General features: G+C 37.4%; 2 long non-coding RNA genes and 1 pseudogene across 2 annotated transcripts; 1 reads left to right on the top strand and 2 right to left on the bottom strand.

The window, feature by feature from the left end:
• Positions 1 to 171: 171 nt before the first annotated feature.
• Positions 172 to 4924, bottom strand: LOC145510540 (uncharacterized). The gene is made up of 2 exons (XR_014057098.1): positions 3317 to 4924; positions 172 to 913 (listed from the first exon to the last, which is right to left on the bottom strand). It is a non-coding gene; the product is annotated as an uncharacterized LOC145510540 (long non-coding RNA).
• Positions 4925 to 6530: 1606 nt separating this feature from the next.
• On the bottom strand, positions 6531 to 13206 carry LOC145510539 (uncharacterized). The gene is made up of 3 exons (XR_014057097.1): positions 13127 to 13206; positions 12546 to 12982; positions 6531 to 8484 (listed from the first exon to the last, which is right to left on the bottom strand). It is a non-coding gene; the product is annotated as an uncharacterized LOC145510539 (long non-coding RNA).
• On the top strand, positions 10430 to 11790 carry LOC145539596 (26S proteasome regulatory subunit 10B pseudogene; annotated as a pseudogene).
• Positions 13207 to 13520: the final 314 nt, after the last annotated feature.

The raw sequence follows: 13520 nt of genomic DNA, 5'->3' as shown, positions 1-13520 counted from the left end.
TGTACAGTTCTTCTGTGTATTCTTGCCACCTCCTCTTAATATCTTCTGCTTCCGTTAGGTCTATACAGCTTCTGTCCTTTACTGAGCCCATCGTTGCATGAAATGTTCCCTTGGTATCTCTAATTTTCTTTAAGAGATCTCTAGTCTTTCCAATTCTATTGTTTTCCTCTATTTCTTTGCATTGATCACTGAGGAAGGCTTTCTTATCTCTCCTTGCTATTCTTTGGAATTCTGCATTCAACTGGGTATATCTTTTCTTTTCTCCTTTGCTTTTCACTTCTCTTCCTTTCATAGCTATTTGTAAGGCCTCCTCAGACAGCCATTTTGCTTTTTTGCATTTCTTTTTCTTGGTGATGGTCTTGATCCCTATCTCCAGTACAGTGTCACGAACCTCCGTCCATCAGGCACTCTGTCTATCAGATCTAGTCCCGTAAATCTGTTTCTCACTTCCACTGTATAATTGTAAGGGATTTGATTTAGGTCATACCTGAATGGTCAAGTGGTTTTCCCTACTTTCTTCAAGGAGTTCATGATCTGAGCCACAGTCAGCTCGTGGTCTTGTTTCTGCTGACTGTATAGAGCTTCTCCATCTTTGGCTGCAAAGAATATAATCAATCTGATTTCGGTATTGACCATCTGGTGATGTCCACGTGTAGAGTCTTCTCTTGTGTTGTTGGAAGAGGGTGTTTGCTATGACCAGTGCATTCTCTTGGCAAAACTCTATTATCCTTTGCTTCATTTGGTGCTCCAAGGCCAAATTTGCTTGTTACTCCAGGTGTTTCTTGACGTCCTACTTTTGCATTCCAGTCCCCTATAATGAAAAGGACATCTTTTTGGGGTGTTAGTTCTAAAAGGTCTTGTAGGTCTTCATAGAACCGTTCAACTTCAGCTTCTTCAGCATCACATTACATACCTAAATATTAAAATATTTTATAAATTACCAATTTTGTTTCACTTTATTACAGTATGTTCATCAATCAATATTAAGGTTTTTAATGAGCATTTTCCATTATAATGCCTTTCTTTGCATAGCAAATTGCTTAGCATCTTACTTTGAACTGTAATAGATTTATGAAATCATTAAAAGAGTTCTAGGAGTCCCTGTTCTAGTTATCCATAGCCTTAGATTTTGTGAATAATTATGTTTTTAATACCGATACCAGGAAAAACTCTTAATAGATGCTATTTATTGAGGTCAAGCACATCACCTCTGAGCAATGTGAACAGAAAGTAGCATAGCTTTTAGGTCTGACTACAGGTAAATAGCATTAATAAACGGTGCAAGGAGGTAAGGAAAAGGCGTATAGCAGGACATTGTAGAGGCAGCTGGATAGGAAGTTACTAGTTGCAGATGATAAGAGATTATCAGAACAAGTATACTGAAGACACAAATGAAAGTATGCAACAGAAAGTTTTATCAGTTATCCTTTCAAGAACATAGTTGAAAATGTTTAGGTGCTTCCCACACACAAAAAGATAATTAAGTAGGTAGTATTTTTAATGAAAAAGTTTGAGTATTTCAAACTCTTGGAAAAATGTGAATCTCAAAGCATGAGTTTTCTAGTAGTATTGAGTATAAGCTTGTGAGTTGGACTTTATTAACTGAAACTAAAAACATTAGCAAAAAAATCATAGATACTATAGAAAATAGAAATAAAATGAGAAATATAAACCTAAACACATAACAATTATGAAAATACTTGAAATTTTTTCAACTTCAACAACTTGAAATACACGATACTTTTTTCTTCTGCATAATAGTTTTGTTGAAGATTGCTGTAAACCTTTATAATATCCCAAAATTTAAGTATATAAGAACAAAATTTATTTTATGTCCTTAGTAACATTTAAATTGTTGGATTAATTTTGGTTGGAGAAGAAGGAAAAGTTGTTTGCAGAATCTTGATTCTTAAGAACAAGTAACTGAATTCTCCAACAATACTGATTAAAATACTTTTAATCTTCATAACCCAGGTAGCTAAGACCTTGAGTGCAAGCTGCAGGTAGCCCAGATCTGAATGACAAATCTAATGTAGTTTCTGTTGAATGATAGAAATTATTTTCTACTGTTCACAAAGCATTTTAAAAACAAAAATAGTCACTATTTCCCACAAATTCTGCTGGAAAGTTTTCTTTCTTTCCTTCTTTAAAAAATGTTTTAAATACTTGTTTCTATCAGTTAAGTTTGAGTACAGCATTAATCCCCTGGTACCACTTCTTTTCCTTTCTGTTATTAGTTTTGTAACATTATAATGTAACTTACTGAATAGGAATTCTTGATAATATAGTAAAGGTATTGGTGATTTAAAAAATTGAAACAAAATCTTACCTTTTTATTGAAGGACTTTGAGAAATGTTGAATTCTAAACACTGAGTATATCATTATAATTCCTTAAGGTGGCCCTATTTACTTCCCAAACAACTATTATAGAGGAATAAAACTCCCAAAACTGAGATTACTGTAGAGTACAATCTTTTTCCTAAAAATGATTTGGAAATCTGAGACCTAAGGAGCAATGTATGTGGTGAGGGGGAAAGGAGATTTCTAGATTCTGTCAGATCTCAAACTTGCATTTAATGGGAATTTTTTCTAACATCTTGAATTTCTCTTATTTTAGGATTACTATAATAAATGTAGAGGGTGTTGACTTAAAAAGGAAAAACTGCACAACATGAGAGTTATGAGTTAAATTTTGTTTGGGGCAAAATGAGGACTGCAGCCCGGGAAACAGCATCTCAGACAGCTCTAAGAAACTGTTCCAAAGAGGAAAGGGGGAAGAAGGTCAGTATATATGTGATTTTGGTGAAGGGGGATACATGCAGATCGAGCACATTTTTTTTTTTAGAAGGTTTCTGCTAGTCATGAGCAGTTGACATCATGAAGGATTTTAGTGCTTTCCTAGATAGGAGATTCAAGAATTGGATTCATAAAATCTGCTCCTGAAAATATCTATCTGAAGACCTGTCCTGCCAGTTTTTTCACCAGCACAGTGCACCTCATTTCTGCTCTCCATCCTAAACTCCTTTCAGGGGTGTTGAAAATAAGCAGCTGCAGCAGCACATGATTTAGTCTTTGTAGAAGTAGATGGCAAGTGCCAATTTGTAGTTGACAAAGGTTAGAGGATGCATAGCTCAGTCAAATGCCAAAGTATTATGGCTCTAGCAGTTATCTAGGTCATTTTTTTTACAGCTGCTCTAGCGTGGGCACTTAATTTTCACATTCTTAGTAGAGTCATTTTTCTATTCTAAACTTAAAAAAATAAAAGCTCATATCCATGTTGTATACCCCTTCAGACCATCCTACATATACACTCACCAATACTGACACATGCAGGCTCCCTACGACTTTAAAGTTGCATCAGATCATTCAGATTAATGGTTGCAGTAATGAAGACATCACCAAATCCTAAATCACATTCATGTGTTGAGAATAGAGAATAGTAGATAGTGCAGTTATGTATATAGACAAAGGAATTCTGAGTAATCTTATATGAGGGTCAGTCCTGATGGTATTTCAGCTTATAATTCCCTGTTAAATAAACATACAGACAAAACCAAGAGATTTAAACTTTCAGTTCTGCTGCAACTTTCAGATACCAGCCCTAATCATGATGGTTTTAGGGAATCTAGTTTGGTGTGGCCCCAAATATAAAGGATCCATAGAAAGAATATCTTGGGCCTGGGCCTAATATGAGAGTTGGAGTTTCATACATAAACTTCTCTTTAGAGCATGCTTTTTCAACAGAATTGATACCAACTCTCAGGGGTGAACAGTGACAAAAAAAACCTTACTTTTTAATGTATAAAGCACAGAAATACAGTACATAAGTAGATAGGCAGTGATATAAAATTCTCATGGTGGAAGAGACTAGGAGAAAATGACTAAAAAGTTGTTTGTAGATATTGGGGATAATGCAAAGAAAGTTGAGAAACACTGCTCTTAAGTATACTCATGTAGACATGGGCCAAACCAGTACTACCTGAGAAATGACTTCAGTAAGAGAGGGAAGATATGTCAGTGTGAGAACACTGAGTGTATTGGATCTTTAAGCAAATATACTAAATGCATACATGCATGCTAAGTCGCTTCAGTCATGTCCAACTCTGTGCGACCCCATGGACAGCAGCCCACCAGTCTCCTCTGTCCACGGAATTCTCTAGGCAAGAGTACTGGAGTGGGGTTGCCATGTCCTTCTCCAAAATATACTAGTGTATCTGAATTAAGAAAAATTAGTTGGTAAAGTCACCTAATTTTAATCTCTCTAGAATTGAAAGGTTTTCCTTCATAGATGGAAAAATCGAGGCTTCTTCAATGGAGTACACCCATGAGAACCATTTTGTTGTCTTTGATTTTACATTTCACAATAAATCAGTTAAGATATAATTGTCTCAAAAAACTTGAGGTATCTTAATGATATGCAGCATGTTAGCAGTTTTTCTTCTTGATCATAAAAGGAGATAATAACAAAGATATTAAAACCGTGGCATATTACTGTATATTAAAGGCAGAATAGGGGCTTCCCTGGTGCTCCAGTGGCTAAGACTCTCTGCTCCCAATGCAGGGGACCTAGGGTTGATCCATAGTTAGGGAACTAGATCCCACATGCTGCAAACAAGAGTTCTCAGGTCACAATGAAAGATCCTGCAGGCCACGACTAAAAGATTCCACATGTCCCAACAGAGACCAAAGATCCCACGTGCTGCAACTAAGACCCAGTACAGTCAAAATTTAAAAAAAAACTCAACATTCAGAAAACTTAAGACCATGGCATCTGGTCCCATCACTTCATGGCAAATACATGGGGAAATAATGGAAACAGTGGCAGACTTTATTTTCTTAGGCTCCAAAATCACTGCGGACGGTGACTGCAGCCATGAAATTAAAAGACGCTTGCTCCTTGGAAGAAAAGCTATGACCAGCCTAGGCAGCATATTAAAAAGCAGAGACATCACTTTGCCAACAAAGTCTGTCTAGTCAAAGCTATGGTTCTTCCAGTAGAAATATATGGATGTGAGAGTTGGACTATAAAGAAAGCTGAGCGCTAAAGAATTGATGCTTTTGAACTGTGGTGTTGGAGAAGACTCTTGAGAGTCCCTTGGACTGCAAGGAGATCCAACCAGTCAAACCTAAAGGAAATCAGTCCTGAATATTCATTGGGAGGACTGATGCTGAAACTCCAATCCTTTGGCCACCTGATGCAAAGAACTGACTCATTGGAAAAGACCCTGAGGCTGGGAAAGATTGAAGATGGGAAGAGAAGGGGATGACAGAGTATGAGATGGTTAGATGGTATCACGGACTCCATGGACATGAGTTTGAGTAAGCTCTGGAAGTTGGTGGTGGACAGGAAATCCTGGCGTGCTGCAGTTCATGGGGTTGCAAAGAGTCGGGCAAGACTGAGCGACTGAATAGCCAAAGTAAATAGTAAAAATAAAATATTGAAAAAAAAAAAAGTCAGAATTTCCACACAAAAATAGTAAAGCAACTAACACCACCAAATGAAGATCATATCCTATGAAATTTACCTAGAAGTCAAAGTATTTGTCTTTGAAAAATGCTGCAGCTTTTTACATTCCGTGATATCCATTGTAATGGTTGTGATGTTATTTAACGTGGTTTTCATTTCACTAATGATTTCACTAATGATTAATGATCTTTTTTTAAATGATTTATTTTAATTGGAGGCCAATTACTTTACAATATTGTGGTAGTTTTTGCCATACATTGACATGAATCAGCCATGAGTGTACATGTGTCCCCCATCCTGAACCCCCCTCCTGCCTCCCTCCCCATCCCATCCCTCTGGGTTGTCCCAGTGCACTGGCTTTGAGTGCCCTGTTACTTGCATCAAACTTGGGCTGGTCATCTGTCTCACATATGGTAATATACATGTTTCAGTGCTATTCTCTCAAATCTTCCCAACCATGCCTTCTCCCACAGAGTCCAAAAGTCTGTTCTTTACATCTGTGTCTCTTTTGCTGTCTTGCATATAAGGTCATCGTTACCATCTTTCTAAATTCCATATATATGCATTAATATACAGTATTGTTTTTCTTCCTGACTTACATCACTTGGTATAATAGGCTCCAGTTTCATCCACCTCATGATCTTAAGTATCTTTTAATATATAATTTTATTGATCATTTGTTTATCTTTAGAGAAATGTCTATTTAAGTCCTTTGTCCATTTTAAGATTGGGTTCATTTTTTTAGTTGTAGAAGTTCTTTCTATATTCTGTATATTAACCCCTTATCACATATATAATTTTAGATATTATTCCCATTCTATGGATTGCCATTTTATTCTATTCATTGTATCTTCTTATGCACAAAAGTTTAAAATTTTTATATTTTCCAGTTTATCTACTTTTACTTTCAGTGTCATATTCCAGAAATCATTGCCAAATCCATTGTCAGAAGAAAACACTGGGAAAAAACTTCATAAGTGTTTTATACCTTTAACTCTTAATGTTTAGGTCTTTGATCCATAGTTTTTCTATATGTTGAAAGATAGTGTCCATATATGTATATATTTTTTTTTTTTGCATGTAGATTTCTAGTTTTTCTAGCACCACTTCTTTAAAAGAGTATCTTTCTTCTACTGAATGACTTTGGGATACCTTTGTTGCAACTTGTTTGACTATACATTAGAGTTTATTTCTGAGTTCTCTATTACATGCTATTAGTCTATATGTTTGTCTTTATGCCAGTACCACACTGTTCTGATTACTGTAGCTTTTATTGTAAGTTTTGCAGTCATGAAGTGTGAGACTTCCAATTTTGTTGTTCTTTGTAAAAACTGTTTTGGCTATTTGGTGTCCTTGAAACTGCATATGAGGTTTGGAATGGGTTTTCTATTTCTGGGGAAAAAATCATGAGGATTTTGAATGGTATTACATTAAATCTGTAGACTGTATTTAGGGTACAGGTAGGGCTTCCCTGGTGGCTCAGATGGTGAAGAATCTGCCTGCAATGCAGGAGACCCAGGTTCAATCCCTGGATTGGGAAGATCCCAAGGAGAAGGAAATGGCTACCCACTCGAGTATTCTTACCTGGAGAATTCCATGGATGGAGGAACCTAGCAGGCTACAGTCCATGAGGACGCAGAGAGTGTGACACAACTGAGCAACTAACATTTTCATTTCATTTCACTTTCAGTATCCTCTTAGGTAGATTATCTCATTTTATCCACACAACTCTATGAGGTAGGTACTATTATTTTTCTTGCTTTAAATATGTAGACACTGACATTTAGCAAGATACAATAAATTTAGAAAGTGGAGAAACAAGGGATGTTAGAGTTTGAATTTAGGCAGTCTGACTCCAAGAGTTTGCTGGAGTTTATAATCACTTCACTATGCTGCCTTTCACAGCTTTGGCAGCATACATATAAAGCAGCAATAAACTAGATAAGCTTTCTTCAGTGATCCATGATTATATTTCTCAGATGGTAAGATGACAAAATCATTTCAGGTTCCAGTGAAAATTATTTGAACATATTTTTAGTTGGACTGTCACTTTCTGTCCCTCAAAAAAAAAACCCAAAAACCTACAAGTGCACAACAGTTTGATAAAATGTGGAAAACAAGTCTTTGTAGAAAGAACAATGAAAGTGATAATGCCTTTTGCTAGATGATGAGAGCAAGTTGAAAGTAAATGAACTTAAAAAAAAAAAGCTTGGGAAGGTACAATATGACTGTGAGCTGAATAGGAAGGAGCAGGTGTAGCAGCTGCCAGGAGGGTGAACACAAGATTTCATGTGCACCAGAACGCAGGGCAAAAGCAGTGACTTCATAGGCGCCTAGGCCAGACCTACCTGCTGATCTGTTGTTTGATGGTGGTCTGGGAAAGCAGGGACAGCTGTGGCTCTCCCTGGGGTAATAAAAACTGGTGTTAGAAATATCAGGGAATGTTCATCTACCAGAACTCTTGGTGGAGACAAGTATTTTGCTTGGGTCTATAGTACTAAGATAACATCCTGTAGGCTCCAGTGCTGGAAACACTGCCTAACTGGTTTAATCACCACTCATTCCCTCAAAGTATGTTGCAGCTTGCACTAGAGAGATGGGGACAGAAATGGAAAGAAGTCAGTATGCGATTGCGGTTTGGATGGAAAGGATAAGAGAAGAACAAAGCAACTAAATGGAAGGAATTTAAACCAGAATTCCACTTTGGAGATGTTAAATCTGAGATGCCTAATAGATATCCAAGTAGAAGGAAAGCCCAGAAATGTCACATAGGTAGTCATTTAAAATAATGGATATAGTTAAGCTAACTAAGGAAGTGTTAGATAAAGACAGCAAGTAGAGGATCAGGACCTGAGACAATCTAACATTTAAAGGTTAGATTGAGGATGAAGACTGAGCAAGGAAAGACAAAGAGTAGTCCAGTAGGCTAAGGAAAACAAGAGAATTCATCATTATTTTTACTTTAAGATAATGTTGTTAACTTGCTAAGTCATGTCTGACTCTTCAACCCCATGGACTGCAGCACACCAGACTTCCCTGTCCTTCACTATCTCGAGTTTGCTCAAACTCATGTTCATAGAGTCAGTGATGCTATCTAACAATCTTATCCTCTACCACCCCCTTCTCTTTTGGTTTCAGTCTTTCCCAGCATCAGGATCTTTTCCAGTGAGTCTGCTCTTCGCATCAGGTGGCTAAAGTATTGAAGCTTCAGCATCAGTGCTTCCAATGAATATTCAGGGTTCATTTCCTTTCGGATTGACTGGTTTGATCTCCTTACTGTCCAAGGAAATCTCACGAGTCTTCTCCAACTCCACAGTTCAAAAGCATCAATTCTTCGGTGCTCAGCTTTCTTTATGGTCCAACTCTCACATCCATACATGACTACTGGAAGAACCATAGCTTTGACTAGACAGACCTTTGTTGGCAAAGTGATGTCTCTGCTTTTTACTATGCTGCCTAGGCTGGTCATAGCTTTTCTTTCAAGAAGCGTCTTTTAACTTCATGGCTGCCGTCACCATCTGTGGTGATTTTGGAGCCTGAGAAAGTAAAATCTGCCACTATTGCCACTTCATCCCCATCTATTTGCCATGAAGTGGTGGGACCGGATGTCATGACCTTAGTTTGTTAAACGTTGAGTTTTAAAGCCAGTTTTTTCTCTCTTCTCTTTCATCTTCATCAAGAGGCTATTTAGTTCCTCTTTGCTAGCTGCCATTAGGGTGGTAGTATCTGCATATCTGAGGTTGTTTTCTGTCCCAGCAACCTTGATTCCAGCTTATGATTCATCCAGCCTGGCATTTCACATGATGTGCTGTGCATATAAGTTAAATAAGTGTGACAATATACCACCTTGATGTACTCCTTTCCCAACTTGGAACCAGTCTGTTGTTCCATGTCCGATTCTGATTTGCTTCTTGACCTGCATATAGGTTTCTTAGGAGACAGGTAAAGTGGTCTGGTATTCCCATCTCTTTAAGAATTTTCCAGTTTGTTGTGATCCACACAGTCAAAAGCTTTAGCATAGTCAATGAAGCTGAAGTAGATGTTTTTTTCCTGGAATTCTCTTGCTTTTTCTATGATCCAACAGATGTTGGCAATTTGATTTCTGGTTCCTCTCACTTTTGTAAATCCAGCTTGTACATCTGGAAGTTCTTGGTTCATGTACTGCTGAAGCCTAGCTTGAAGAATTTTGAACATTAATTTGCTAGCATGTGAAATGAGTACAATTGTAGGGTAATTTGAACCCTCTTTGGCATTGCCTTTCTTTGGGATTGGAATGAAAACTGACCTTTTCCAGTCCTGTGGTCACTGCTGAGTTTTCCAAATAACAGTACCATCTTGTAGGATTTGAAATATCTCAGCTGGAATTCCATCACCTCCACTAGCTTTGTTTGTAGTGCTTTTTTTCTAAGGTCCACTTGACTTCACACTCCAGGATGTCTGGCTCTAGGTGAGTGACCACACTATCATCTGGGTCATTAAGACCTTTTTTTTTGGTACAATTCTTGTGTGTATTCTTGCCACCTCTTCTTAATCTCTTCTGCTTCTGTTAGGTCCTTGCCATTTCTGTCCTTTATTGTGTGTACTTTGTATGAAATATTCGCTTGGTATCTCTAATTTTCTTGAAGTGATCTCTAGTCTTTCCCAGTCTATTATTTTCCTCTGTTTCCTTGCATTGTTCACTTAAGAAGGCTTTATCTCTCCATGCTATTCTCTGGAATTCTGCATTCAGTTGGGTGTATGTTTCCCTTTCTTGTTTGCCTTTCACTTCTCTTTTCTCAGCTATTTGTAATAAAGGAAGATAGTCAGACACAATTATATACTACATGGTAACTTGATTTGACAATAAAGGAATAAAGACTGCTAGATGATGAATGTGAGGGAGAATACAAAATTGAAATGGGCAGGGTCATCTGGCCCCCACCTTCCAGTGCTGCTCCCCTCTTCATCCCACCTTGTTCCCATCTCATTGGCCATGGCCATTCTTGGCATTCCTAATGAGTGATGGCATCTCATCATGGTAGACCACAGAGAGAATAAACTTCAAGACTATCACATGCAAAAAAGTGCTGGAACACAAGACAGTCAATAGCTGTCTTAAACTGTTAAGGAAACAATTAAAAGACCTTACCAATCAGTATGCTTCCCTCATAGCTTAGTTGGGAAAGAATCTGCTTGCAATGCAGGAGACCTGGTTTCGATCCCTGGGTCAGGAATATCCCCTGGAGAAGGAAATGGCAACCCACTCCTATATTCTTGCCTGGAGAATCCCATGGACAGAGGGACCTGGCGGGCTATAGTCCATGGGGTCGAAAGAGTCAGACATGACTTAGTGACTAAAGCACCACCACCAATCAGTAATGAGAAATCTGAAAATGATCTGAAGGACTTAAGAGTCACCCAAATGTAGAAAGATTGTGGGTAAAGTACTTAAGGAATTGATTGAGAAATTCACTGTTAAAGCTATGAATGGATCAAGATATGTTTTGAGTTGTCCTTGTCAGCTTGAAAAAAGTAAGCTGAAGCCAGGAACAAGAGCTGCTTTGGATATGAATACACATTTGCCAAGATCCACTGTTTTACAGCATGTTTCATAAGGACACAGGTAATACTTCTTTTTTCTGAGACTGGGCTGTTATCAGAACAGATTATCAAATTAACAGAAATGAAAAAACTCCTACAAACCTAGAATTATTCCAGTGTAATGGTAGTATGGCTAAAAGGCTGTCGTATGAACAGCCAGTTACAGGGAAAACCCTAATAGCAAGAGCTGTTAGCCAGCTAGACTACAATTTCCTAAATGTATCTAGCTCTCCTATAGACAAGTACATTGGTGAAAGTGCTCATTTGATCAGAGGAATGTTTCAGTATGCCAGAGATTATCAGCCATGAATCATTTTTATGAATAAAACAGATGTCATTGTGAATATTAGCTTTCTGAAAGTACTTCACCTGATAGGTTCAGAGGACTTTAATGGAGTTACTCAAATGGATGGATATGATACTCTGTGTAGAGTTAAAATGATCATGGCTACAAATAAGCACAGTGAATCCTGTTTTGCTGTCTCCAGGTAAATTAAATACATATATATATATATATATATACCCATATATATGTTTGATTTATAAGCAAAATTAGATATACTGAAAATCTTTGAAAGTACCATGATAAAATAGGTTATTTAGAAGTACTCGTGAAGCTTTCAGAGAGCTTTAACAGAGCGGACCTGAGAAATGTTTGCACTGATGCAGGTATGTTTACAATTCATGCTGATATGAGTTTGTAGTGTAGAAAGACTTCATGAAAACAATCAGAAGTGGCTAATTTTAAGAAGCTGAGCTTAAATTGGACTACACAGTTTTGACAGCTACATGACACTGGTTTAATGTAAAAATCAGTTGAAAATGTATGCAAAGCAATAGTCTCATTAAAATTGTATGAATTAAAAAAACTTGAAAATAAATAAAAATGTATAGTTTATAACAAGTTAAAGTAATAAAAATGTATAGTTTATAACAGATATAGAAATTAAAGATATAAACACAATAGCAGAAAAGACAGGAGGGATAAATGGAAGTATTGTGTTGACAAGTTCTTAAACTGCATGTGAAGTGATAAAATATTTGAAGGAATCTGTAATAAATAAAGATGCATATTGTATCAAATTTTAAGAAATAGCAAAGTAACCAACAAGATAAAATGAAATTTTAAAAGATTTCAACCCAACAGAATGCAAGGAGAAAAAGGAACAGAAATCACATAGGATAATAGCAGAAGTATAGATTTATTCCAAACCATATGGATAATTAAATCCATACCATATTGATAATTACATTAATCAATGGTCTAAACTTCCAAATAAAAGGCATATATTGTCATGCTGCTGCTGCTGCTAAGTCGCTTTAGTCATGTCCGACTCTGTGCGACCCCATAGACGGCAGCCCACCAGGCTCCTTCGTCCCTGGGATTCTCCAGGCAAGAATATTGGAGTGGGTTGCCATTTCCTTCTCCAGTGCGTGAAAGTGAAAAGTGAAAGTGATGTCGCTCAGTCGTGTCTGACTCTTCACGACCCCATGGGCTGTAGGCTACCAGGCTCCTCCATCCATGGGGTTTCCCAGGCAAGAGTACTGGAGTGGGGTGCCATTGCCTTCTCCAATATATTGTCATACTCAATAAAAAAGCAAGAACCACTACACGCTGTTTATAAGGAACCAATTTTAAATATAAACATGAAAAGGTTAAGAATAAAAGGGTAAAAAATGATATATGATGGAGTTGAAGTTGCTATATTAGTATCAGGAATATTACCAGTGATAAAGGGAGACATAATAATGGAACTATTAATTCAGTAGAAGATACAACATGTACCTAGTAATTTTTAAATACATGAAACATAAATAAATGAGCTAAAAGAACAAATACTGCTAAGTCACCTCAGTCGTGTCCGACTCTGTGTGACCCCATAGATGGCAGCCCAGCAGGCTCCGCCATCCCTGGGATTCTCCAGGCAAGAACACTGGAGTGGGTTGCCATTTCCTTCTCCAGTGCATGAAAGTGAAAAGTGAAAGTGAAGTCGCTCAGTCGTGTCCGACTTTTCGCGACCCCATGGGCTGCAGCCTACTAGGCTCCTCCATCCATGGGGTTTTCCAGGCAAGAGTACTCGAGTGGGGTGCCATTGCCTTCTCCAAAAGAACAAATAGATGTGTGTAAAATTATAGATATTTCAGTCCTTTTCTCTAATTCACAGAAAATACAGCAAGATCAGTAAAGATACAGAACTCTGAGAACAACACAATCAACCAACTTCAACTAATTGACATTTATAAACTACTCCACAAACAGCAGCATATACATATAGCAGAATATACATTCTTACCAAATATGCAGAAATGGGCCAATTATTAACCAACACAGATGCAAACAAAACAAACTAGGGGCCAAATAAATGAACTCCAGACAAAACATACGGATAATTTCTCCTCATGATCTTATTTGACATCAGGAACATTGAATAAGATGATAGAATGAAAATGTTGATCCCACACTACCCCTAA

Source organism: Giraffa tippelskirchi, chromosome 1 (genome assembly GCF_054371585.1).
Source record: "Giraffa tippelskirchi isolate mGirTip1 chromosome 1, T2T-mGirTip1v1.2.pri, whole genome shotgun sequence".
NCBI lineage: Eukaryota > Metazoa > Chordata > Mammalia > Artiodactyla > Giraffidae > Giraffa > Giraffa tippelskirchi.
This window is presented reverse-complemented; position numbering and strand designations above follow the sequence as displayed.